At 54.3% G+C, this 26,896-nt stretch overlaps 1 protein-coding gene across 9 annotated transcripts in view; it reads right to left on the bottom strand.

Moving 5' to 3' along the window:
* AXIN1 (axin 1) overlaps positions 1-26,896 on the bottom strand; it is a 59,195-nt gene that overhangs the window by 26,892 nt on the left and 5,407 nt on the right. The gene's annotated exons all lie outside the window — the stretch shown is intronic.

The raw sequence follows: 26,896 nt of genomic DNA, 5'->3' as shown, positions 1-26,896 counted from the left end.
CGGCCAGCGCAGCCAACCTCCCAGGAGCCGCAAGAAACTTCCACACGCTGGACCTTTCAAAGTTGGCAGAGTAAAACCCCGACGGACCCACCCAGGAACGTGTCCCGCTCCGCGCTGCCCGCCTCTGGCTGCCGTCTGCACAACTTTCTTCCTATTTTCTACGTTTAACTGAATAAATTCTTTTACTCCGGTGGGTCTCTAGGAGGAGGAGCTGGGCCCACTGTGCAGCAGGACCCCTCTGCTCGGATTATGCCACGGGTCCTGCTGCACCGCCCGTGACCAAGGGGCAGGGCCACCCACCACCTCGCCAACTTGGTTTCTGTGTGTCCTTCTGCTCCAACTCTTTCGTTCGTTCTCGCCTTCCTTTGGGGTGACTTTTATTTTCCATCTCCTCTCTCGAACAAAATAACCCTGTTACTCCGCTGTTAGTGGTTCCCGTAAAGGTCGCAGCAGGCGCCCTGATGTACCAAAGTAAAAAGTGCGTTTCCCTCCTCCCAGGTCACACAGGGTCAGAATTAATTCCCTTCACTTCCCTCACACACCAATGTCATTGGTGTCCCGTGTTTTAACTCCGTAAACATCCCACACCGCACAGGACATGGTTAGGATGGTGTTACCCCATGGACGGTCACCCAGAGCCACCCCCACGTTTGCACCGGGAGTCTCCCTTCTGCCTGAACAGCACCCTGACCTGTCCCCTCTGGGGGGCTGCTGGCAGCGGGAGCGGCTGCACCTCCCTCGGTCTGCACAGACCTGCTCAGCGGGTGGGACATCTATTTTCCAGGAGCCTCGCGCACGTCTGGAGGGAGCAGGAAATGGCCCAGCACCACAGACCCCAGAGCCACGTGGCCGTCCCTAAACAGTGAAACAGGACGGCCTAGGATCCAGCAGCTCCATGGCACAGTGTGCGTCAGACAGGACGGCAGCAGGGTCCGGAAGAGAGGCCTGTCCCTCGTCCCGTGCCGCCCCATCCCCGGTTCTCAGGCTGACCGATGGCCATGTCCCCCGCTGCACACCCAGGCCAGAGTGCGCCTCGGCCCCAACCCTCCCAGGGCCGCTGCTCTCCGGGCTGAGCCCCGACGGCCACAGACACCAGCCGCTAACCCCAAGGACAGACCCGGATTCGTTTCATTGTCCAACAAGCCGATTTTCCCCTCTAAGATTGGAGCTGGGCGGTTCCACAGGCCCCACCCTCACCACGCAACACCCCAGGCTGCGGGCTCGGACTTCGCACAACGGCGCCTGGACTCCTCACCGTGGCTGTCGCGGCGGGCACTTGCGGCAGGGCTGTCCCACAGGGGATGCTGAATCACACCAACACGTTTAGCTCGCGCGCTCCCCGTGCTGAGTAAGCACGCACCAGCCGCCGTCTCCCGCTCTACGGTGCTCCGTCTGCCATGGGCAGGTGACTCGTGGGGACGCCAGCTGCGAGCAGGTGACCGTCCCCTACCACCCGACCTCTGGCCTTCCCAGCCGCAGGCCCTGCTGGCCTTGGCGGACTGCGCGGACGCCCGGGCTCCTGCTCCACCTGCTCGGTCCGCACACGAGCTGTGTCTCTGCTCAGCCCTGCCACGGCCCTGTGGGCCTACAAGCTGCGCCCCACCCCCAGCCGCCTGCCCTGGCCGGAGACCCCCACCCAGACCCCCACCCAGACCTCCACCCAGACCTCCACCCAGACCCCCACCCAGACCCCTACCCAGACCTCCACCCAGGTGGTGACCATTAACCACATTCTCTGGATCCCAGTTGTCTTCACACTCATTTTTCTCAAGAATCATATTGTTTTATATCCCTGAGCATACGGTTAGTTTTCTGTCTTTTTAAAATATTTTATTTATCAGAGAGAGAGAGTGAGCACGTGTAGAGCACACATGTGGGAGGAGGAGCAGAGGCAGAGGGAGAAGCCGAATCCCTTTCCAGCAAGGAGCCCGACACGGGGCTCCATCCCCAGACCCCAGATCCCTAGCCGCCCCCAGGTTACTTTCCATTCAGTATCTGGCTATTCTGGACGGAGGGCCAGGCACTGTGTGTGAATATCCTCCTGGACGCCCGGGGGGCTCAGCGGTGCAGCGGCTGCCTTCGGCCCAGCGTGTGACCCCGAGGTCCTGGGATCGAGTCCCGCATCGGGCTCCCTGAAGGGAGGCTGCTTCTCCCCCCGCCTGTGTCTCTGCCTCTCTCTCTCTGTGTCTCATGAATGAATAAATCTTAAAAAAAAAAAAAAAAAATGGGATGCCTGGGTGGCTCAGCGGTTGAGCATCTGCCTTTGGCCCAGGGTGTGATCCTGGAGTCCCGGGATCGAGTCCCACGTCGAGCCTGCTTCTCCCTCTGCCTGTGTGTCTGCCTCTCTATCTCTCATGAGTAAATAAATAAAATCTTAAAAAAAACAAAAGATTTCATTCATTTGAGAGAGAGAGAGAGCGCATGCGCGAGCATGCAGAGCAGCGGGAGGGAGAGGGACAAGCAGACTCCATGCCGTGTGCAGAGCTCGACGTGGGGCTCCCTCTCAGGACCCCAAAATCCTGACCTGAGCCAAAATCAATAGTTGGACACTCAACTGACCAAGCCATACAAGTGCCCAGCCTTCAATCGGATTTTTAAAGAAATTCTCTCTTTCTACTCCTCCATGCTCCCCTCCATCTAAATATATATAAAAAATTAACACTAGTTCTCAACATTTCTAGCTATTCTCCGCTGCAGGTTTGCCCTGGGCCACCAGATTATCTGATACCAGAAGCAATGCTTCTCCACCCGAGATGAGGCCTCTTACCTCCTAGGAATCCTCAGGATGAAGGACGACACCCAAGCTGTACTCCAGCGGGTGGAGTGTGGGTCGGCCCCTCCATCTGTCGGGCTACCTGCAGCCGTGACCCGCGCCCTCGCCCGCAGGGATGCTCCTTTCAACCGCCTCACTCGAGCATCCTCGAGGAAGAGCCTCGTGATCTTTTCCTCACGAATTCTGGCGCCCACTGCATCATGCTCCACGTCACGTCCCCGTTTGTTCTGACACAAGGTCATGAGTCTCACGGCTACCAGAAGTCCACTCAGTGCTACAGAAAAGCGCTCCAGCTCAAGCCAGGCTTGAATACCCCTGGGGAGCCGGCCCCACTGGCCCCCTGCACTCACGTCAGCCTGGAGGGTATGTCGGGGACCAGGCACCTACGTCCCCACGCTGCCTTCCCTAAGCAGGTCAGGAGGGCTGTGGTCAGCTGAGGTGACAGGCGGGCCTCATGGCTAAGGGGTCACGGAAGCCACATGGGCTCCCTCCTTCCTCTGGTCTGTTTACACTCTGCATCTGACATGAATCCTCGTTAAAGTCCCTGCTCTGACCTCCCCCCCACCCCCCATCACTGCTGTTCCTTCGGCTGTGTCTTCAGGGGTGCCCGGTGCACAGACGGTGAACCAGCCTCTGTCCCTGACCACCCCTGCCTGACCCTGACCTAGGCACCCTTGGGTCTTAGCCTGAAGCCCCTCTGCTCGATACCACACCTGCTGGGCTTGGCCAGGCCCTGCCCCCAGCTACGTCACTCCTAGGGCCAGACTTGTCCCCGTCACTCCTAGGGCCAGACTTGCACAATACCTACACTCTACCTGCTCCAGCACGTCTATACCATGTAGGTCCATACCACATAGGTCCATACCGCGTGGGTCCGCGCCTCGGCATATCAACCGCTGCCATAGCAACTACAGTAGGCGACCTTAGTGAGCAGAGCCTAGAGTCCCCTGACGCCCCAGCCCTCTCCTTCCAAGTGATTCCAGGACCTCACGGCCGTGTGGCAGCACCTACCTGTGTGTCCCCGCCGGCAAGCGACCCCCGCATATAACTCAGCTTGCTGTGTGGCTGTGTTCTGAAGCCCGAGACGTGCCTGCGGTCACCCGCGTACTTATCAGTTCTTCCTCAGCCACTGACCGTGTGAGCACCTAGGCCTTCCCCCGTCTGCGTGCAGCCCCCTCCGGAACCGCGCACAGAACCCCTCTGGCCATTACTGTCCTTGCAGACTGCAGGACCATCGGCGGCTCCTCCAAGGTCACTTCTTCCTCTGAGTTCACTGCACCCCGTCCACGAGAAGGTTTCGGATCCACCCCTCTCCCCCCTTGAGGGCCCGTGCATAACTCCTTCTGGCTCATTCTCTAACCAACACATTGTTAAATCTATCCATGGGATTGTTTTTTAAAGGTTTTATTTATTTGAGAGAGAGCAAGCGTGCACAAGCAGGAGGCGGGGCAGAGGCAGGGGGAGAAGCAGGGCGTCCCAATGCAGGACTCGATCCCAGGACCCCGAGGTCACAACCGGAGCTGAAGGCAGATGCTGTACTGACTGAGCCACCCAGCACCCCATCCATGGGATTTTTTGTCTTAGCTGTTGTATATCTTAATTTTGCAAAGCATCCACGATGGTAGCCACTAGCCACATGGGATATTTAAATGTAATCAAAATTATATAAATCAAAAGTGCAGCTGCTCAAGCACACTGGCCACCACCGCAGGCGCTCCTGCAGCAGTGCGACCAGGGCCCGGGGAGCAGGGCAGCCAGTGTGGACCGTCCACGGCACTGCCCTGAAGTCGCTACATCACCGCTTCCTCTCCTATTGTCCTGGAGGTCAACCGTGGATTCCTGGACTTGACAGTCTTACGTTTTAAAGGTTGTGGAGACCCCCACGTCTGGAGCTCTGCCAAGGGCTACTCTGCCCTCTGCTTCCGGTGGCTCTCACTCTGTGTCTGGCCACCCATCGCTGCCGACTGGCCGTTATGGTGGAAAGTTTTCTGCAGGAGCAGACGTGGGTTTGGACGAGGCGTCTTCCGCCAGACGCCAGAATCACCTGCACCCAGCTTGAGGCCCGTGCTCCTGGTGTGACTCTGTGTTAAGTCCACACCTCCACCACCCAGCCCAGTGCAGAAGCACTGTTGGCCCGAGGCTGGGATTTGTGCCCCAGCCATGCGAGCTGATAAAGGAAAGTCCCAAATTTCCCCAAATTTGACACTGGAATTAAAGATCCTCCTGGCAGTGTGCTCATGGCCATTTTCCTCTGTATGTTTAGTCTGGTCCGTCCCTGAACATAGTTTTTATCCTAAGAAATGTTTACTTGTATAAAAGCGAAAAGAACAACGTAGGAACGCAAGGCTCCTGTCACTCCCTCCACAGCGAGCATGTGTGGGCCAGTGCGTCCTTCCCCAGCCCTGGCACACCTCGTCCGCCTCTGCCGTCGCTTCGACCCCGGGCACGAGGCTGCTTCAGCAGAGGGCTGGTCAGGAGACCCTGGCCCCAGCAGCGGCGAGCCCCACCTGCAGTCAGACAGGTGGGAAGGGGAGGCTGTGAGCACCTTCTCCCGTGCGTCTTCCCTCAAATTCTTCAATTAGAAGAAAAGCCAGAAGGCCCGGTCATCGTGCAAATAGCAGCCAATGCTGGCTTCCCCCCTGTGCACTCTGTTCCCACCAAGACGCATCGAGGGCAGCTCCACGACAGCTCCAGGGCAGCTCCAGCCTGGCCCTGGGTCGTGCTCAGCACCCTGCCTAACCGGCACACGTCTCCCCATTTGCAGCAGGACCTGCCCCGCTCCGCCTTCTGCTGGCCCTGCGGCCGTGCCTGGGCGCTCTGCCCGCAAACCAGAGACACCAGGCGCACTGGCAGGTGGGGGCGGGCAGGCCTCAGCCCGGGAGCCCCCACGGCTCCCGGAACACGGCTGCAGAGAGGTGGGAGCTGGTTTCTGCTTCTGTGTTCCAAAAAATTCTGCAGAGAACTGAAGAGTTACAGAATGTCTGGGAAGGAACAATCAAGATGACCGAACAGCAGGCAGGAGAGGACGGAGTGCGCCCCGGCACCGTGCTGCCACCGCACAGCTCTCCACTCCGAACAGTGCGCTCACTTGGTGCTCCCAGCACGAGACAGGCCCGCGTACTTTCAGATACGACAGAGGGGTGTGCGCCCTACACACGCCCATCCCGGGACGAGGAGGCACACGAGAGAAGCCAAGTACCCCATGCTGGGGCCTGTGGAACGCTGAGAGTGCGGGTGGGAGGGGCGCCTGGGGGCTCGGCAGCTGAGCGTCTGCATGACCCTGGGGTCCTGGGATCGAGTCTCACATCGGGCTCCCTGCAGGGAGCCTGCTTCTCTCTCTGCCCGTGTCTCTGTCTCTCTCCGAGTCTCTCATGAGTAAATAAATAAAATCTTAAAAAAAAAGTAAAGAATGCAGGTGAGAGGGCCAGAAAGTTGGAAGGCAAAACCCAGCCAGGCCCCCCACCCGGGTCTACCCTGGTTCTCGGTGCAGAGGGCCTGACGGAAGAGTTTGGGAGACTGATGTGGCCTCTCGAATGGGGGTCAACGCCAGGGCAGAGCAAGGGAAGGCGGCCTGGCCAGGGAGCAGGCCGCCAAGGTGGGGGACCAGGGACGGGAGTCACGGACTTGAGTGCTCGCACTTCAAGGTTATCACCTCTTGGGGGCACCTGGGTAGCAACTCTCATTTCCCGCTCAGGCCGTGATCTCAGGTCACGGGATCGAGCCCCAGCCCCGTGCCAAGCCCTGCAGCGGGCTGTGAGCTGAGCGCGGAGCCGGCTTCCGAATCCGCCCCACCCTGCCCCCTCCCCCGCTGGCGTGCGTGTGGACACGCTCCCGTGCCCTGTCTCTCTCCAGGAGGACAGAGAAGGAAGCCATCACCTCCTATCATTAAGTGGAAAAGCTGGCAGGCAGGAAGGGCCAAGGAGGCGGCTGGTTGTCAGCGCTGAGGGATGCGGCCCATCCCAGAGTGCCGCCGGGCTGTGCTCCCAGTGAGGCCTGCCGTCCAGGCCGCCACGGCCGGTGGCTCAGGATTGGCCGTCGGTCCGTCCACCGAGGCAGCGCAGACTACACCGTCAGCGCCCGGCTCGACAGGTTCGGGCCCTGAGCTGGACACCACAACGCCCCACCCACAGCTCCGGGCCAGCGTCCATCGCCTCCCCTGGGGAGCTGTGGCTGCCGCGAGACAAGTGACCGAAGGAGGGACCTGCCGGGGCTCATCTCCTCCCTGCGCTCCACCGGGACGGCCTTCAGTGCTCTGACCTGAGACGCGAACATGCAGACAGTGGGGCCCAGGTCCACACGACAGCAAGGCCACCCCTGCAGAGGCCTGGATGGCCCATGCTCCCCAGCCTCCAGGCGGCCCTGGTGTAGGGCCACTGCAAGGGTCACCTGTGCTCACCCCGGCCATCCTGCAAGAGACACGGGCCGCCTCTGACAGCGCTCTCTGGCTCCCTGTGCCGTTCTACCGAGGTACAGAAAACAGTCTCCACCCCTAAAAATACTTGGCAAGTTGCTACGTGCTTGCTGTCAGCAAACTGCAAAGCTGTGTCACTCAGCTCAGTGGACTCACTGACCACATCAGCGGCTTTTAAGCTGATCGATCGATCAATCTATCTTTTAAAAGATTTTATTTAGGGCAGCCCTGGTGGTGCAGCGGTTTAGCGCCGCCTGCAGCCTGGGGTGTGATCCGGGGGTCCCGGGATCGAGTCCCGCATCGGGCTCCCTGCATGGAGCCTGCTTCTCCCTCTGCCAATGTCTCTGCCTCTCTCTCTCTCTCTCTCTCTCTCTGTGTGTGTCTCTAATGAGTGAATAAATAAAATCTTTAAAAAGTTAATAAATAAATAAATAAATAAATAAAATAAAATAAAAGATTTTATTTATTTATTCACAAAGGAGAGACAGAGAGAGAGAGGGAGGGAGGGAGAGAGAGGCAGAAACCCAGGCAGAGGGAGAAGCAGGCTCCACGCAGGGACCCCGACGTGGGACTCGATCCGGGGTCTCCAGGATCACACCCCGGGCTGAAGGCAGATGCTTAACTGCTGGGCCACCCAGAGGCCCCTGTTTTATACCTGAGTGTAGGTGACACAGTGTTATCCGTCCCCACTTACGACTCCCGGGTTCCCCCGAAGGGGCAGCTGCCGTCCGTCGCATCTGGCGCTCTCATGAAACCACTGACCGTACTCCCTGTGTGGCGCCTTTCATCCCACAACTGGACGCCTGTATGTCCCATCCCTCCCCTTCAGCTGTGATGTCCGTCCCAGTGGGCAGTTCTTGCTCATCTCCCCGCCACCTCCCCAGGGATCCAAGGTACACCGGGTGTACCTTCCTGCGTGAGTCTTCCCGGGCCCTCTGGACAGGCGGTGGTGTGGACACACGCCCAACGAGGAGGCTACAAGGAAGCAGTCCCAGGAGTGGACTCGGGCTCATCTGGGGTGGGCTGCAGGGACCACGTGACTGCAGCGGGCCATGACCAGCAGCTTCCACGTGGACTTGTCCACGGAATCTGGCCGGATTTTATGGGAGAACGGAAGCTCAATAAAAACAACTGGAAAAAAAAAAAAAAAACAACTGGGATTGATAGTATTAGAATCTTACGCGTGAGATCACAGAATCATAAACTACGGACTAGCTTATGAAATACATCAATTTACCTGATCACTATTTTGACAAGTCAGACAATCCCTTACACTAGAAACAGAGCGACGCATCAGGGTCAGTCACTCCACCTCCACAAAGCCAAGGGAAGGGGTCCCTGGCTGAGCTCAGGGCCCAACAGGTCATCACCTCTGCCCCATGGACCCAGCAGCCAGCAGCCGGGCCAGGCGACACCACCGCTGACATGTTACCAAGCAACCTCCTGCCAGAAGCGGTTTCCAGGGGCCCCGGCCCTTCCCCAGAGCCCCGTCCTCATCGAGGCCCAAGTGACGGTGGCCGCACGCAGGAGCCCACACCTGTCACGGCCCTGCGGAAGCAAACAGCTGGGCTCTGCCCAAGCCTTAGCATCTTGTTCTAAAAGCCTAGCTCCCTGAGAGGAAAGCACGTAAAATGCCTTTTTAGAAACATCCCTACCCCAGTGTGACACGCCATACAGCACACTTCGTTAAAGCACATACAGTGAGGACCTCTGACACATGTCCACACCCATGCCCCGACCGCCGCAACCAGACAGCGGAGGCAGCTATCACCCCCGAGTGTCCTCGTGCCACTCCAGAAGGCCCCTGCCCAGTCCCCTCCTCCACCAGTCACCAGTGGCTAGACTGCGTTTTCTAGAATTCTCCACACAGGGGAGCCACACGCTCCCTTTTGTCTGGCTTCCTTCGCCGGGCACATCTGCTCTGAATCTGTGCAGGCTCCGCTCCCATCAGCAGTCCGTGCCTGCCCACCAGGTGGCACCGTGGGCTTCAGCGGCCCTGCGGCTTGCTTCTCCACCCGCCTGGCAACAGCCCGCGGTCCTTCCTGAGGTTCCGGCAGTCGCACGGGGTCCCCTCACGTGCACAACACCTCACAGCGCCGACCAGCACCCTTCCCACACTTGGACTTCATCAGTGGGAGGGAGTGTGGGTCCAGACCCAATCAGAGCGGGGCCGCCAGGCCAGAGCTCTCTCCCATCGCCCTCAGGGAGCCACCCACGGAGCGAGAAGCCCGTCACCCACACCCAGAGCGACATGGCCGGCCTTCGGATGGGGTCCTGCCCGGCATCCGGGTGCCCCTCACACAAGCACCCTCAGGAAGGAGCACGGGCCAGCTTCCTAACAAAGCAACTTGCTCCAAGAGTTGTCTTCTCACCTGCAGAGCCTTCACCACCACAAAGTGACCAAGGCAAAGGGGCCAAAGGGTGAGGATGGACATGCCGTTTCAAATTACCCTCTTTACAAGGTGCAGAGCACCGGCCCCCAGAGAGGACGTGCCTCTGTGTTTCTCCAGCAGCGAGATGGTTTCAGGGCACGCTGCCCACATTCACGTGTAGGTATTATCACTGGTAAAACAAATAACTGACCTCTGTATCTAAATATCAAAACATTTACAAGTTTGTCATTACATTTAATGACAGAAATGAGCCCAATGTCAGGTATAAAAAAAGTCTCTACCTAATAGAAAAAAAAAAAAGTCTCTACCTTACATGCTCTATGCAAAAATCAGGAATTTGGCCTCTACACAAACTACCAGGCAAGGCCAACAGCATTATCCACTGACTCCCCTACGCGACCCAACTTACATATCCATCGTGAGCTTTGGATGACAGACACCTGGGGTCACCACGGGGTGCAGAAGCAGGTGCTACCAGAGGCTGAAGAGACAGCCTGCCAGCGACACAGAGACTATAGAGCACATGTGCCGCCCCGACAGAGGTCAGAGATAATTTGGGATGGGAGGAGATTAGAGGGTGAATGAGTCACCTGGTGGCACCAGGTAAGAGCTGCATGGTCGGCCACCGTGCTCCCCGTGCATGGGGTTGCCCAGGTTACAGATTCCTGCAGGCTCTTTATTTATTTTTATTCTACCGTTGAGGCACCCCACCCAACACAGGGTCTGAGTTGCGCAACATATCAAAGGCCCTTTCCTTTATGGTCAAAACCAAACAGTAAGATGGGAGGATGTGTGTTCTGTGGAACAGGCCCAGCTAAGACTGAGCCAGGTGCCCCCACCGCCAGTGGTGGACAGAAGAGAAGCCTGACTCCAGAGTGGCCCCCGGGCCAAGGCCCGCTCACCACCACTTGCCAGCTACTGACCTTGCTCAAGCTGCCACTCATCCCCCGCCAAGTGGGTGACAAAGCCCCTCCCACCTTCATAAAGGTTCCGTAAGGAACGGCACACACAGCGCACCTGCCGAGCGCCAGCATGAGAGGCACACAGCGCTCCACAGAGGCCACAACCAAGCTGTCCTGGCACCGAGGCCCTTGCATCCACACAGGGGGACTGGGTGGGAAAGCCTACAGCCCTCAGTTAAAACCCACCATTCCACCTAGCTTTCTGTAAGAGTCGATACAAAGGCTAACAAACCAGACTCAAAGATCTGAAGTCAGAATCTCGCAGGAGACCCTCGCAGGAGCCCAAGCAAGGAGGACAGGCTCACAGAACAGGAGGCAGGCAGGCCAGGACCCGCGGGTATCGTTCCCTCTAGGCCACACGTTTACATGAAGCTGTGTTCCTGCAACCAGCAGCCCTTCAAAATGACTGTGAGGCATGTAGATAGGGGCCCGTCTTCGTGGGGGACATAAAGATGGTTTGTGCCAAGAGGGCTCCAGAGGGATCTGCGCACAGGGTATCACATCAGCGTCTGCTCATCTGTATTTTCTAATTTTAGGGGTGCCTGGGTGGCTCAGTTAGTTAGGCGTCTGTCTTCGGCTCAGGTCATGATCCCGGGGTCCTGGGTTGGAGCCTTGCATGGGCCCCTGCTCAGTGGGGAGTCTGCTTCTCCCTCTGGCTCTTCCCCTCCCCCTGCTCCTGCTTGCTCACTCTCGCTCAAATAAAATCTTAAAAAAAAACTTTGGAGAGTTGAAGATTTAAAAAAAGAAAACAACAAAGAGGAAGTTTATCTACCAACTGAGCCACCCAGGTACCCCGAAGAGGAAAGAGGAACCTTACACAGTAGTAACCTAAAAGTGGGACAAAAAACATTTTACAGATCCCCTACTGTAGTTTTTTAAAGACTCCTTCTCATTGCAATGATGGGGGTCAGCCCTCTCCTGGAGACCCCAACCCCTCACTCTAGCCTCAATCCCTCAGACCGCAGCTCCAATGAACTTACTAGTTCTAAAGAAGTGCCAACCACACTTCACAAGGTCATTGCAGGTTGCAACATTGAGAAATAAATAGCAACTCCCGGTAAACTGTAGGCAATGGGAGTAATCGACTATGATTGTACCTGTACCCGCCTGTCTGAGGCCTTTCAGACACGAGCTAGAGAACCACAGGATACCCTACACAGAACGTGTTTAATACAGACCTGAACCAGTCTATGATCCCAAATGAGATGCAGAGGCTTACAAATGGAATCCCACAAAGAAATCCTATAAAGCTGGGAAGACCCATTCTCAGCTTTGAAGCTACAAGACCAAACAGTGACTTGGGAAAAATGTAATTTATTAAAAATAATTTTTAAGGGGCACCTGGATGGCTCAGTCGGTGAAGCTTCTGCCTGCGGCCAAGGTCATGATCTCAGGGTCCTGGGATCGAGCCCCACATAGGGCTCCCTGCTCAGCAGGAAACCTGCTTCTCGGTCCCACTCTGCCCCTCCCCTCAGTTCAAGCTCTCTGCCATATAAATTTTTAAAAACCTTTTTAAATTAATAAATAAATACATGTTTCTACAAAAACACTTAGGAATCTAGTCACAGGGGGATCCCTGGGTGGCTCAGTGGTTTGGCGACTGCCTTTGGCCCAAGGCGCGATCCTGGAGTCCCGGGATCAAGTCCTGCGTTGGGCTCCCTGCATGGAGCCTGCTTCTCCCTCCTCCTGTGTCTCTGCCTCTCTCTCTCTCTCTGTGTCTATCGTAAATAAATAAATTAAAAAAAAAAAAAAAAAGGAATCTAGTCGCAGTCAAAACTCTGTCCATAAAACAATATGATTTAAAATATATATATATATATATATATATATATATATATATACACACACATATATATATATGATTTGTTTCCTTGAAGTAACGCAGCAACCACAAATTCCAAACCTCAGGTCACCCTCTTTATTTCTTAACGTCATCAGGTAATTCTCAAGGCCTTCCCTAAGCTACCAGATTGTTTGGCAGCCCTAACACCTGCAGGAAGCCCATCTGTCCAGAGAGAAGCAGCCTCTGTGCAAAAACTGAAAACCTAGAGGAGAAACAAAAAATCTCTAGGTAGCTGTTTTCATAAGAGTTATTTGATTTTTCTGCTTATGAGTTTTCTCTCACAATGTTTCAAAAGGATTTTCTCTCTTTTTTTTTTTTTTTTTTGGATTTTCTCTTTAAAGGGTTTTACTTCATCCAAATGAACTTCACAAGACCACCTAATGAGAAAACCAAACTACAAAGGATCCATCCAATGTGCCCACGTGTAAGAGAATGTATAATGACAGCTGCGCGAGTGAGGCCGGGGCCTGGGATGCTCTTATTTGCCCATCTTTGTTCAGCACGGAAATATTTTTATCTTTAAAGCATCTCCAGCACAGCTCCACGTATCGCCACAGAACTTTACATTCCAAAGCGAATGACATTTCAAAGAACCGAGGCACAAGCCCGGTATTCCTTCGACCCCGCTCCGTTGCTGGGATCTCGACGAGGTACGTGTGCCGCTGGGCCCGGCCCAGCCCGGCCCCGCTTAGAACGCCGCGCCAGCGCCACCGCTGCTATTTGCACACCGGCGAACCAGAGGGCTCTGGGCGAGGGCGGCTCCGGCGCAGCCCACCCGCGGGCCTTGCGGCGTCCCCCCAGGAAGGGTGTCAAGGACGCGGTTCTAGGTGTCTGCACACCAGCCTGCTCAAGGCAGCCGAGCTGAGCACGGCGTCTCTGGTGGGGGCACGTGTTTGCTGGGCAGCGCTGCATCGGCCACGAGCTCCAGCTTGTCCCTCACCACGCTCACCTTCTTCCCTAGCAGCGAACCGGGCCACCAGTCCGTCCACTCACCTTCGTCACGGGATAATGGGGCAAAACACTATGATGGATAAAAGCGAAGCAATCCAAAACACAAAGAAAATCCTAGAAATGTTTGCAGTAATTAAGTCATCTCCAGGGCAGCCGGGGTGGCTCAGCCGTTTAGCGCCGCCTTCAGCCAGGGCGTGATCCTGGAGACCCGGGATCAAGTCCCACATCAGGCTCCCTGCATGGAGCCTGCTTCTCCCTCTGCCTGTGTCTCTGCTTCTCTCTCTTTCTCTGTGTTTCTTATGAATAAATAAATAAAATTAAAAAAAAAAATTAAGTCATCTCCAAAAACGAAAAATTAACATTTAGGCAAAACATCCAGAACTTACACTTATCGTGTATCATAATCATACTCAGTGGGGGCAGCCCGGGTGGCTCAGCGGTTTAGCGCCACCTTCAGCCCGGGGTATGATACTGGAGACCCAGGATGGAGTCCCACGTCGGGCTCCCTGCATGGGGCCTGCTTCTCCCTCTGCCTGTGTCTCTGCCTCTCTCTCTCTGTCTCTCATGAATAAATAAATAAATCTTTAAAAAAAAAAAATCATACTCTGTGGGACTGACCTAGTAATTTTACATCATATCTGTTTCTCCTTAAAAAATCCCTACTTTATTTTGTTTTTTTAAAGATTTTATTTATTCATTCATGAGAGACACACAGAGAGAGAGGCAGAAACACAGGCAGAGGAGGAAGCAGGCTCCATGCAGGGAGCCGGATGTGGGACTCGATCCCGGGACCCCAGGATCACTCCCTGGGCCAAAGGCAGGCACTAAACAGCTGAGCCACCCAGGGATCCCCGAAAATCCCTACTTTAAAATATATTACGGTGGTGCCTTGGTGGCTCAGTGGGTTAAGCCTGGCTCAGGTTGTGATCTCAGGTCACGAGATCCAATCCCATGTCAGGCTCTGGGTTCAGCAGAGTCCATTTGAGATTCTCTCCCTCTTCCTCTGCTCCTTCCATAGCTCACATGCGCATGCACTCTCTCTCTCTCAAATAGATAAACAAATAAATAAATAAATAAAATGAATTAAGTATTAAAAATACAATACGTTCATGTTAACCTGTATATGCATAAACACATCATGGAATGACACGCAATAAATTATCCACATTATTTACCTATAAGTGGTGAGTTCTGGCCGGACATGGAAGCCAACAATGTTGACAGGGAGAATGGGGAAGAGGGGTGTTTCATCCTTCAAACAATACTTGAGATTATTTTTAGTTTTTAAAAGATTTTATTTATTTATTTATGAGAGACACAGAGAGAGAGGCAGAGACACAGGCAGAGGGAGAGGCAGGCTCCACGCAGGGAGCCCGACGCGGGACCCAATCCCAGGTCCCCAGGACCACGCTTGGGGCTGCAGGCAGGCACCAAACAGCTAAGCCACCCAGGGATCCCCAATACTTTAGTTTTATAAACTATGGGGCATAGACTTCAGTCTCTGCTCGTGTGCCTGACGACAGCAGGCCTGTCACACAGTCTGTAAAAGTAACACCACTGAAGAGCACAGCTCTCAGGACAAGAACATGGTCACTATGAGGCAGACCAGCCTCTGCCCAAAGGCCATTTTAAGTCACAACCAGAAAAACAGAGACACCTATCAGCAACCACTCATTTCTCTCTTTTTTTTTTTAAGATTTTATTTCTTTATTTGTTTGAGACATAGAGAGAGAGAGGGAGAGAGGCAGAGACACAGTCAGAGGAACAAGCAGACTCCATGCGGGGAGCCCGACGTGGGACTCCATCCCGAGACTCCAGGATCACACCCTGGGCTGAAGGTGGTGCTAAACCACTGAGCCACCCAGGCTGCCCAACCACTCATTTCTTTACAGAGTCTTCTGACTCCTGTTTTAAAATCATACAACAGGGCAGCCCCTGTGGCGCAGCGGTTTAGCACTGCCTGCAGCCTGTGGTGTGATCCTGGAGACCAGGGATCAAGTCCCATGTCAGGCTCCCTGCATGGAGCCTGCTTCTCCCTCTGCCTGTGTCTCTGCCTCTCTCTCTCTGTGTCTATCATAAATAAATCTTAAAAAAAAAAAAAAGAAGTCGTTTCAAATCTTTTTAAAAAAAGGGGGAGGGTAGCACCTGTGGCTCAGCGGTTTAGCACCTGCCTTCAGCCCTGGGCATGATCCTGGGGTCCTGGGATCGAGTCCCTCATCGGGCTCCCTGCATCAGGCCTGCTTCTCCCTCTGCCTGTGTCTGTACCTCTGTCTCTCTGTGTCTGTCATGAATTAATAAATAAAATCTTAAAAAAAAAAAAAGTCGTTTCAACATACTTTTACCTCTCCCACAGCACCGCCGGCAGCACACAGGGTCACCGACTGTGCACTAAGCTGCTGACTGCCACTGCACGTCTTTCATCTGTGAACAGCGCCTGACGACTGATCCCTCCTTCCTTCCTACACGGTTTGCTTATTTGGCTTCCAAGACACCGCCCTCGCCACCGTCTCAGCAGACCCGTGTCACCTGGTGTCTACCTACCGCAGCTCACCCGCCACGCAGGCTCGGGGCTCTGGATCCAACACACCGGCGACTCGGAGACCAATGCGGAAGCTGCAGTGGGTTAACTGACTCTCGGAAACATCAAAGCAGCGCTGTGAGCTCGTGTCACTGCTGTCCCTGCCAGCCGTCCGTTGCAGCCCTGCTGCCCTTCTCCCTCCCCGTGGAGTGCACAGCAGGTGCAGGCTGTGTTCTCACTTTCTTGAGGTCTTGCTCAGAAGCCATCCTCTGACATGGGGCGCTCTCCGGCCACACCAAGTCCCCACCCCGTCCCGCTCCTCACTGCCCTTGCTCGCCCTGTACTCCAGCACAGCACTTGTCACCATCGGGAACATTCTGCATTGGTTGTAAAGATTTTATTTATTAGAGAGCGAAAGACAACAGCAAAGAGCACACGCAGGGAGGCGGGGGCAGACGGCGGCAGCGAGTGGGGCCACCAGGGCTGGACCTCAGCAGCCCGGGCTCACCCCTGAGCCCAAGGCGGACGCTGGACAGGCCAAGCCGCCCGGGCGGCCCTGGATTTTATCTTTTCACGTCTTGTCTTCCTGTTGGAATAAGCTGCAAGCTCTGTGGGCAGAGGGCCCTGTGCGCGTGGCTCACCGCGCACCGCCAGCGTCTCGGTGCGGCTGAGGGGGCAACGGCCGGCGAGTCCGGCCTCAGTCTCCCGGGCCGCCCCCTGCGCGCCGCCCACGCTCCGACCTCGACCACCGGCCGGGCGCGAGCCCCAGGAGCCACGGCGGCACAGCACAGGCTCCCGGCCCGCAGGGAGCTCCCGGCAGGAAAGCAGGAGGCCCCGTCCCGCTGCGGCCATCGCGGCGCACCTGCGTTCACGGCGGCCCGCGACCGCTCACAGGGGCCTGCCTTCCGCGAATTGGGCGCGGCTGCAGGCCCGGCAGCCCGCCCTCGGCAAGCGCACACGCGCACCAGCACGCGCACATGGCGCCTCTTGGCGCGAAGCCTTGCGCCTCCTCCTGAGGCTGTACCCCGGGCGCCCCGCCCCGCTCACAGGCACGCAACCCCCGTACGACCTGCGCAGCGGCCCGGCCAGCGTCCGGCTGGAGGAGAATCAAAGGCTCCTATTTAGGGAAATCAAGTAGAGGGCGAGACCTCACAGGGATGACGGCTGAACACGGAGGGGCCCGGGGGCTCAGTGGTTGACCCGCCTCCGCCCAGGCGTGACCCCAGGTCCCGGATCAAGGCCAGCATCACGCTCCTGCGCGGCGCCTGCTTCTCCCCCTGCCTGGGTCCCTGCCTCTCTCTGGGTCTCATGGATACAGAAGTACATGAATAAATAAAATTAGGAAAAAAAGAAAGAAAATTGAGGGACTAGATGGAAGTGTGCATGGTCACCCGGGAGACCTGCAGCTCCCCTACCTACCTGGCTCCGGCCCCAACAGCCTCCCCCACAAAAAGGGGGCGACGCCAGGGGCAGCAAACTGCTGGGAGAAGAGACTCCGGCAGGGAGAGGCACCGGCCGCTGAACCCCCCCCCACCCCTGCAAACCACCTGCCCGCGCACATCTTACGCACCTCACTTCCAAACAAGAAGGAACAGCCAGGGACAGCCAAGGACCATCATTTGGGTAAAACTTCCAGCAGGCACAACGGACACCAGCACGAACCCATAATAAAGGAACCGGGAAGACAAAGACTACACCACACAGAAAGCGGGGCAAGCAGCATGGAAGGGATCGTAACATGTGCAGGACAACTTTAAGATGTTGACCCATGAGGGGCAGCCCAGGTGGCTCAGTGGTTTAGCACCACCGTTGGCCTACGGCGTGATCCTAAAGACCCGGGATCGAATCCCACATCCGGCCCCTGCATGGAGCCTGCTTCTCCTTCTGCCTGCGTCTCTGCGTCTCTCTGTGTGTCTCTCATGAATAAATAAATTATTTAAAAAAAAAAACGTTGACCCATGAGCAGTATGTTCATCAGCGCGCACACTCGGAAAACACACACAGGACACATTCACCAGGAAGACCAGGAAACACAACAAAAAGAAACAGAAAACAGGAGAAAAACAGATTTAAAATGCAAAGGCTGATTTCAACATTTCTTTTTCTTTTTTTTTAAGATTTTATTTATTTATTCATAGAGACACAGAGAGAGGGAGGCAGAGACACGGGCAGGGGGAGGAGCAGGCTCCATGCGGGGAGCCCAAGGCGGGACTCAATCCCGGGACCCCGGGGTCACACCCCGGGCTGCAGGCAGTGCTAAACCGCCGCGACACCCGGGCTGCCCCCAAGGCTCATTTCAGATGGTCCAATATCTAAATAATAGGAAACTCCAAAACAAGGAAACAGTGAAAATGGGGGATAGGAAACCAATGAAGAAACAACACTTAACAAGCTAACAGAGTTTAAGGACGACTTTCCTCACACAGAGAGAATAAAAGTCCCGGAGCAAGGCCCAGTCCCAGGAGACGCGCTCGTGACAGGACAGCCGAGGCTGCCCCGCGGCCCCAGCGCACTGCTGTTGGCCTTCTCCGCGCACCGGGGGGATGCGACACGGGCCCGCAAGCCCTGCAACCGCCGAAGCAGACGCCGGGCAACTGGAATTAGAAGCCCGTTCAAGCCCTCCGCCACCCACAGTGCCACACGGCCTCACGCAGGGGCCACAGAGCAGCCGCGGGCCACCACACAACGGCCACATGGCACCGCAGGATGGCCGCAGGGCACCACATGACAGCCACACGGCAGCCACAGGGCGCTACAGAGCACACGGCACCCCACGGCACCACAGGGCACCACAGACGCCTGAAGAACCAGCACGTCAAGGGCAGTGGGCCCAGGTAAGGCTTTAGGACACGCGTCTCTTGGGGAAAACCGCTCCGCCGGCAGGCTGTACAGGTGGAGAAATACATCCACAGCGTTTCTTATGTGGATCCAGCACAAGGGAAGATTTACGTCAGAAAGCCCAAATAACCAAAGGGAATAGTGCAGCGACAAAAAATCAAAAATATAAACAAAAAAATGGTACAAGAAAGAGCGCGCTGGCCCACCTCAGCAGCAGAGGCCCCACTGGGACCTGCCCACACCCGGCGGCCAGAGCCTGAGCCACGCCAGCAAGCCAGCACGGCCCAGGCCTCGAGGGAGGCAGCTGCAAAGAAGCCTGGGGCCACCAGGAGCACGGAACCTCGCCCATCACAGGCCGAGGGCCCACGACGCTCCCTCAATGCTCCCTTGAAGCTCCGCGGGCGCCCAAGCCACACGGGGAAGACTTGGCGGCAGGAGGGGCTGCACGGGCGGTGCGGGGCTAAGAGCCTAGTTATCACCCTGTCCGCATTACTGGAGTTCTTCCTTATCTCCACATTTTTTTCATAAAAATTAATTTTTTTAATTAAAATTAATTTAAAACACTGGTACGGGGCGCGGGGGCGCCAGGCGGTTCGGCGAGGAGTCGACTTTGCCCTTGGCTCCTCCCCGCTCAGCGCCCACGTGCTCGCCCTCTCCCTCAAATAAATAAAACCTTTAAAATAAAAGTTAAAATATAATAAAATACTGGTATAGTAGTGCAAACTCGGAGAAGATCCAAGATCACATTAAAAGAAAACACTTAACACGCATCCTTCTTAAAGATAAACTAGGCTTCTGAATAGCTGCATATAAAAAAAAAAACAAACAAACAAAAAAAATGAATAGCTGCATATAATCTAGACCACCCTGCAATACACTTTTGTATATATTTTAATAAGTCCTTTCTAATTTCTATAAATATATTTTATAGGCATTTGGAAAACGTAGAAAAATAAAAAGAAAAGAAAAAGCCTACATTCTCCAACCATACAGAAAAAGAAAAAAAAAGAAACCTGTGCAATCAACCCACTACTGGGTATTGGAGTTACTCTGTTACCTACCACAAACAACAATGCAAGCAACATTCTTTGTGTCTTTTTTTTTTTTTTTCTTCTTTGTGTCTTTTTAAGTCCTTTCTACACCCAACCTGGGGTTTGAACTCACCACCGCGAGATCAAGAGTCCCACGCTCTATCAACTGAGCCAGCCAACGGGAGTCTCCCTTATGTTTATTTTTAAATATTGGTTCAAGGGACACCTCGGTGGCTCACCAGTCAATGAAGCGTCTGACTCTTCATTCTTTTTTTTTTTTTTAATTTTTTAATTTATTTATGATAGTCACAGAGAGAGAGAGAGAGAGAGAGAGAGAGGCAGAGACATAGGCAGAGGGAGAAGCAGGCTCCATGCACCGGGAGCCTGATGTGGGATTCGATCCCGGGTCTCCAGGATCGCGCCCTGGGCCAAAGGCAAGCGCCAAACCACTGCGCCACCCAGGGATCCCAGCGTCTGACTCTTGATTTGAGTTTGGCTCAAATCTTGATTTGGGCTCAGGCTGTGGATCTCAGGGTCCTGGAATCGAGCCCATTGGGGCTCCACACTTAGCACAGTCTCCTTGAGATTCTCTCCCTCTGCACCACACCTCATGCACGTGTGCACGTTGTCTCTTTCTCTCTCTCCCAAATAAAGAAGTAAATCTTTTAATATTGGTTCAAGAGACGACCCTGGCCCTATAGACTGAAGATGAGTTAGTAGAGCTCCAGAAAGGGTCAATGTCAAAACCAAAACCAAAACTAAAGCATTTAAATAGCTCAAAGTGCACAAAGCTGGATGAGCAGAGGGCCCAGGAATAGACAGAGAGCTCCCTGCTGCTGGGGGTGGGGGGAAGCTAAAATGACACCCACCCAACCCACCTAGCCACCCCTGTCCCTTAAAACCAGAAGAGTCAAGACCAGTTGCTACCAGAAGTTTCAGTGGTCCATAGAGAAGGCCCTTGGGCCAATGCCAGAAGCCACCCAGCAATGGGAGTCCAACTGCAGAGGGGACGTGGGCAAGGCCAGAGGGCCCTACGCACGGCCTCTTCTGTGGACTCTCTGAAGATGCTGAAGCGCTTTACTTTAACAAAGTCAAGCAACCAGCCTCTGTCCCAGGAAGGGACTGAGAAGATATACTGAGCTATTTCCTCAGATCAAACACATTTTGGAATTAAGAGGTTCTAAGAGGACCCTTAGTGACTCACAAAACTGAGCATCTGTACTGATGTGACACAGCGGGAAAATAAAGCAACACAGATTCTCTTCCACACACACAGGGACGTACGCACGGTCACACTGGTGCTGGACTGGAGAAAGATCGATTAGACTGCCTTGCCTTCCCAAGTGAACACTACTCGCCCAGATCCTGCTTGTAATACCTGCACGGTAAGCTGGTATAGACGACGTCAGAATTCTAGAAAACATGAACAGAGCTGAGGAGTACGAGTCCATGCAAATCTCTGGGACACTGGGGCACAAATATGAGAATGGGCAGCGACACCAGGCGGCTGACCTATAGGTATGGCTCAGTTCCAAAAGCTGCACGCCAGGCCAAGCACATCAAGCCCACGCTCTCCTAAAATAGCTGCGGCCACACGTCAGAGCCACCGGCAGTGCAGTCCATGCAAAGGGCCCTGGTCAACAACGTTGTTCATCGGCTCTCTGCGAGCACTTCCCTTTCACAAATCCACTGATACGGAGGCCCAGGCAGAGAGGCCTCTCTATTCCAGATTTTTCTAGTCTAACAGCAGAGACTTTGCTGGACTCTGCTAAAACCTATTGAAGACCATGGCATTTTGTATGACTGAAGCAGAGAAAAAAACACAAACACTTTTAGAGTCTCCTGTAACTAATTTAAAAATTTTAATGGCCAGCCCTACCCCCGACAGGTATATGAAACGCACACAGCACGCTCGTGCTGCTGGGACAGAGGAGCTTGAGGTTGAGTCCAGATCCAGCGGGACATCCCAAAAGAGCTGGAAGAAGGGATGACCTGATCGGAACTGCACTTTAGAAAGACTGCTTTGGCCCTGCGGGGAGAAGACAGAGGCCTGGGTAGGCGGTTCTATAGTGGGGTGCCTGGGCGGCTCAGCCAGGTAAGTGCCAGCTCTTGATCTCTGCTCAGGTCTTGATCTCAGAGTCAGGAGTTTGAGCCCCACTTGGGCCCAGCATGGAGTCCACTTAAAAAAAGGTTTGAAAAAAAAAAAGTTTGCAGCGGCCCAAGAGGAGGAGGTGGGAGCCAGCACGCAGATGGCAAGAAGTACAGGATTCCACACACATCTCTCAGGGAACCAGAACCTGCTGCTCTACTGGATGTGGGGGTGAAGGAAGCAAGGATCCAATGGTTTGGGTAGATGCTGGGGCCACTTCTGGAGGTCAGAATGATTACAAGACGAACAGGTGTGGGGTGGGGAATAAATAAGCTTCCCCTGAAGGAAATACGTCACTAAAATCTAAACATGTCATTCGTATCTTTGAAACCATATGTAATTCTGATACAAACTTCAATATCCAGGGCAGCCCGGGGGGCTCAGCGGTTTAGCGCCGCCTACAGCCCAGGGACCGATCCTGGACACCCGGGATCGAGTCGCACGTCGGGCTCCCTGCATGGAGCCTGCTTCTCCCTCTGCCTGTGTCTGTGTCTCTGCCTCTCTCTCTCTCTCTCTCTCTTTCTGTGCCTCTTATGAATTAATAAATTAAAATATATATATATGCATTTTTCTTATTGATAACTAACCTCTCCACCCAACATGGGGCTCAAGTGTACCATGGCAAGATCAAGAGTCCCACCCAGGGATCCCTGGGTGGCACAGTGGTTTAGCGCCTGCCTTTGGCCCAGGGCGCGATTCTGGAGACCCGAGATCGAATCCCACGTCGGGCTCCCGGTGCATGGAGCCTGCTTCTCCCTTTGCCTGTGTCTCTGCCTCTCTCTCTCTCTGTGTGACTATCACAAATTTAAAAAAAAAAAAAAAAAAAAGAGTCCCACCCAGCCGGGTGCCCTGGCTGTCAGCCCTTTCCATGCTGAGTCGCTCCTACTATGCACGGCACCCATGGTCCACTCCTGGTCATGACCACGATGACCAGCCCCGACCAGGAGCTCCTCACCGGGCTGGCCCACCAGGAAGACACAAGTAAGTAGCTGAGACGCGGTCCTTAGGGAACTTCTCAGCCAGTGAGGAAGGTAAAGGTAGTAAAGAGAAATGGAAAGCATTTGCGAATGTCCGGCATGGAACCCAGCAGCCACTGCTAAGTGTGGGTGGTGGAGGCCTGAGCAGGTGACCAACCAGGCCCAGAAAGAGAACGTGAGACAGGCCCTCCCACATAGTCCCTGACTGCACTTGGGGGGCCAGAGCACACTTAAAAAAAAAAAGATTTTATTCATTTATCTGAGAGAGAAACAGCAAATGAGCACAAAGCAGGGGGAGGAGCAGAGGGAGAGAGAGCAGAGTCCCTGCTGAACAGGGAGCTGCGGGGGGCCTAGGCACCCCCAGGCCACACTTCTGATAGGAAAGCAAAACAGGAGCTGCCAGCTAACTCTCACAGCCCCTGGGCCCTAATGCCAAATCACATGCATCATCAGAGGACCTTTTGTCAATTCAAACCAGTTAAAATGGTGGGTGTAAACCAAAGTTATGTTCAAAGTTCACTGACTAGTTCACTGACTACGGTAACAGACTGGGAAAATTTGCATCAAGACTCCCACAGAACAGAATTTGCATGGAGACGCAGAGAGCCAGGAATTCTAGGATTGCTTGACCCAGGGGCTCAAAGTGACCCCAGGTGAGCAGGATAAATCCAGAAAAAGCCAGGGGCACTGGTATTTTCTGAGCTTTGACAGAAACTGAAGTATAATGCTCATTTAACCTTTCACAGATCGGGTGTATTATAAAGAACAGCCACGTGCACGCACACATGGCCAAATGAAGCCTGACGCTCAGGCCTCCCATGGGGACACGGGGAAGAGCAGGGCCAGTCAGGAAGGCTGAACTGCACCAGAGAGCACAATCGGAGGAGTCCAGGCTACAGGTAGGACCGACGGAGCCGTGGGGCTCAGGTTCAAGAGACCCTGCGGTCATCCTGTCCTAAGTAATCACCCCGCACACACCTACCTCCATGCAGAGTCAATGCTTAGGAGAGGCACCTGCTGCCCACAGGAAGTGCCTCCCCCAGTCAGGAGATTTCCAGTCCAGCACCACCACCCCTTCCCTGTCCTCTCCACCCCAATATTCCTTTGCGGGACCACGTCCACCACTGGGGCAGTGGGCACTTTACGTCCCTCCAGGTTAGCAGCACAGTCCCGGGCCCCTGCACCAAGATTATGCTGGAACAGCCGGGACACGGAGGCACACACACCGCCCCCCGGGCCGGCAGAGCCAAGCACAGGACCTCCCGTGAATGCTGGGGGCAGCGTGTGCTACCAAGCCAAGGAGCCCGAGCCCATGGGTGCTGCTCCAGCCTCCCCCAAGCTGCAAGCACAGCGGCCATGGAGGGCAGGGACAGGGAAGCGGCAGCTCCTTACCAATCTACGCGCGCTCACCTTAGGACCCGGCAATCGTGCTCCACGGCGTTTACCCAAAGGAGGTGAAAACTTCTGTCCACACCAAAAACCGCACCACAGGTTTACTGCAGCTTTATTAATGATTCCCAGAACTTGGGGCAACAAGATGGCCTTCAGCAGGCGAGCGCACGAAGGAACGGAGTCCGTCCGCACCACGGAGCGCCACCTGCGCTCACGAGGAACCACCCAGAAGCCGCGTGGAGACATGGAGGGACCTTCTGTTACCATGTGAAGGAAGCTACTGAGAAAAGGCACACGCTATGTGATTCCAACCACAGAACATTCCGGAAAAGGCAAAAGCGACGGGGGGGGGGGGGGGGGGGGGGGGACAAATGCAGTTGCCTGGGGTGGGGTGCGGGGAATGAGCAGGCTAAGCACGGGATGTGCAGGACGGTGACCCTACTCAGCCAACACGACGGTGGCAGATACGTGTCATCACACGACCATCCAGGCCGCAGCGCACCTGGCACCAGGCACGCACCCCGGTGGAGACTCCAGGCTTTGGGTGGCAGTGGTATTGATGTAGGGTTATCAGCTGCAACAGACACACTGCTCTGTGATGGGTACTGATGTGGGGGAGGCTGTTGCGGGGGGCGGGAAAGCTCTCTACATTTTTGCTGATAACCTGAAACTGCTCTTAAAAAATAAAGTCTTTAAAAGAAAACTGGCTGGAGTCCAGATCAAACCACATCTGAAACTGGCCCTGCATCTAACCTTTTCATTGATTTAAGTTACCTAATCCCCTTCCCTGTTTAAGGCAGGGTAGGCTGGATTTCCTGTGATTCCCAGCCTAGTGCACCCAACTGCACACCCCGGCAGGACAAAGCAGAATGTGCTGGACCTCATACCTGTCAGTGCTAGTAAACGATGACCGTGACATCAGAGATCTTCCACTCACTAAAGTATCAGAGCCAACCTCGAGCAGAATGGGGTTCAACTGTGGCTGGGACTCCCAACTCCTGGCTTCCTCCGCACCAGCAGCTCCATGACAGGCAAGTCAAAACTAAAATGTGCCACAGTCCTTACAGCTCAACGCACTTAAACAAGTAAAGCCAACATATTCTAGTAATTTAAAAGCAAAGTTGCTGCTTAAGATCAAGAACCAAGGGGATCCCTGGGTGGCTCAATGGTTTAGCGCCTGCCTTTGGCCCAGGGGGCGATCCTGGGGTCCCGGGATCGAGTCCTATGTCAAGCTTCCTGCATGGAGCCTGCTTCTCCCTCTGCCTGTGTCTCTGCACCTCTCTCTCTCTCTCTCATGTGTTTCTCATGAATAAATAAATATTTTTTAAAAAAAAGAGAGAGAGAAATCAAGAACGAAGAGCAGCCCTGGTGGCTCAGCAGTTTAGCGCCTGCCTTTGGCCGGGGGCATGACCCTGGAGACCCAGGATAGAGTCCCACGTCAGGCTCCCTGCATGGAGCCTGCTTCTCCCTCTGCCTGTGTCTCTGTCTCTCATGAATAAATAAACAAAATTAAAAAAAAAAAAAAAACCGAGAACTGAAAAACATACAGAATAAGACTCAGGAGACTTTGGGTTTTTTTTTGTTTTTTTTTTTTAAATAATCTGTATATCCAAACTGGGGGGTCAAACTCATAACCCCAAGGTCAGAAGTTGCACGCCCCACCAACTGAGCTAGCCAATTCTGATTTCTGATTTAAAGGATTCCCAAGCCCTGGGGCACCTGGCCGGCCCAGTCAGGGGTGCATGCAACTCCTGACCTTGGGGTTGTATGTTTGAGCCTCACACTAGGTGTAAGATTATTTAAAAATAAAAATCAAAAAAATAAAATAAATAAAATAAAATCGAGAGAAACACACACACTCAAAAAGAAAAAAGAAACAAAGAAATAAATCAGAATTTAACTAAAAAATTTTTCAAAAAATAAAAATAAAAATAAAATAAAATAAAAATAAATAAATAAATAATTTTCCCCTGAGCCAAGGCCTCGAATTTGATTCCATCTTAAAACTATTCTAATTAAATCATTTTAGATTGGGTTTTAAGAACCACGGTAGTTACTGGCCTTATTTAGAATAAATTTACGGCAAGTCTTGTCCTAAAAAGCTTGCTATATCAATAACGTTAAGCTCGAGACAATGAACAAAAGGCACACAAACATTACTTTAAATGGCGTATGTTGAACCGCACCACTTACGTGACCCTTAAACCTCATAAACATTCAGCCAGTTTCTGTACCAGCGTGAGCCTGAAGAAACCAGCAGGTTTTAACAGCAGCGCGAGAGGGGAGAGGATTCGGACTCCTGACTGAATCAGCAGGGGTCACGCGGGTTCCCAGCTCCCAAAGTTTCACACGCAGGTGTCCCCAGTGCAGGGAGAGGAGTGGGCAACGGGAGCGCCATGCCGACGGCGGCTAGCACCGATGAGGGGCTCCAACCCGCGTCAGCGAAGTCTCCGGTAAGCACAGAAGGGACAGTCGAGGAAAGAACGAGGAGCCAGGTTTCCCAACAGCAAACAGCCTCTCGACAGCACCACGGGCACCTCCCACGTCGCAAGGCATCACATGCGCAGGCGCTAAGCACAAAATCAAGCGCCACTGGGACTGGGCCGCACCACAGCTCTTACTTCGTGAGCAGAGGGGACAGGGTCCCCCAGCACGACC

Source organism: Vulpes lagopus, chromosome 3, assembly GCF_018345385.1.
Source record: "Vulpes lagopus strain Blue_001 chromosome 3, ASM1834538v1, whole genome shotgun sequence".
NCBI classification, from domain to species: Eukaryota; Metazoa; Chordata; class Mammalia; order Carnivora; family Canidae; genus Vulpes; species Vulpes lagopus.
This window is presented reverse-complemented; position numbering and strand designations above follow the sequence as displayed.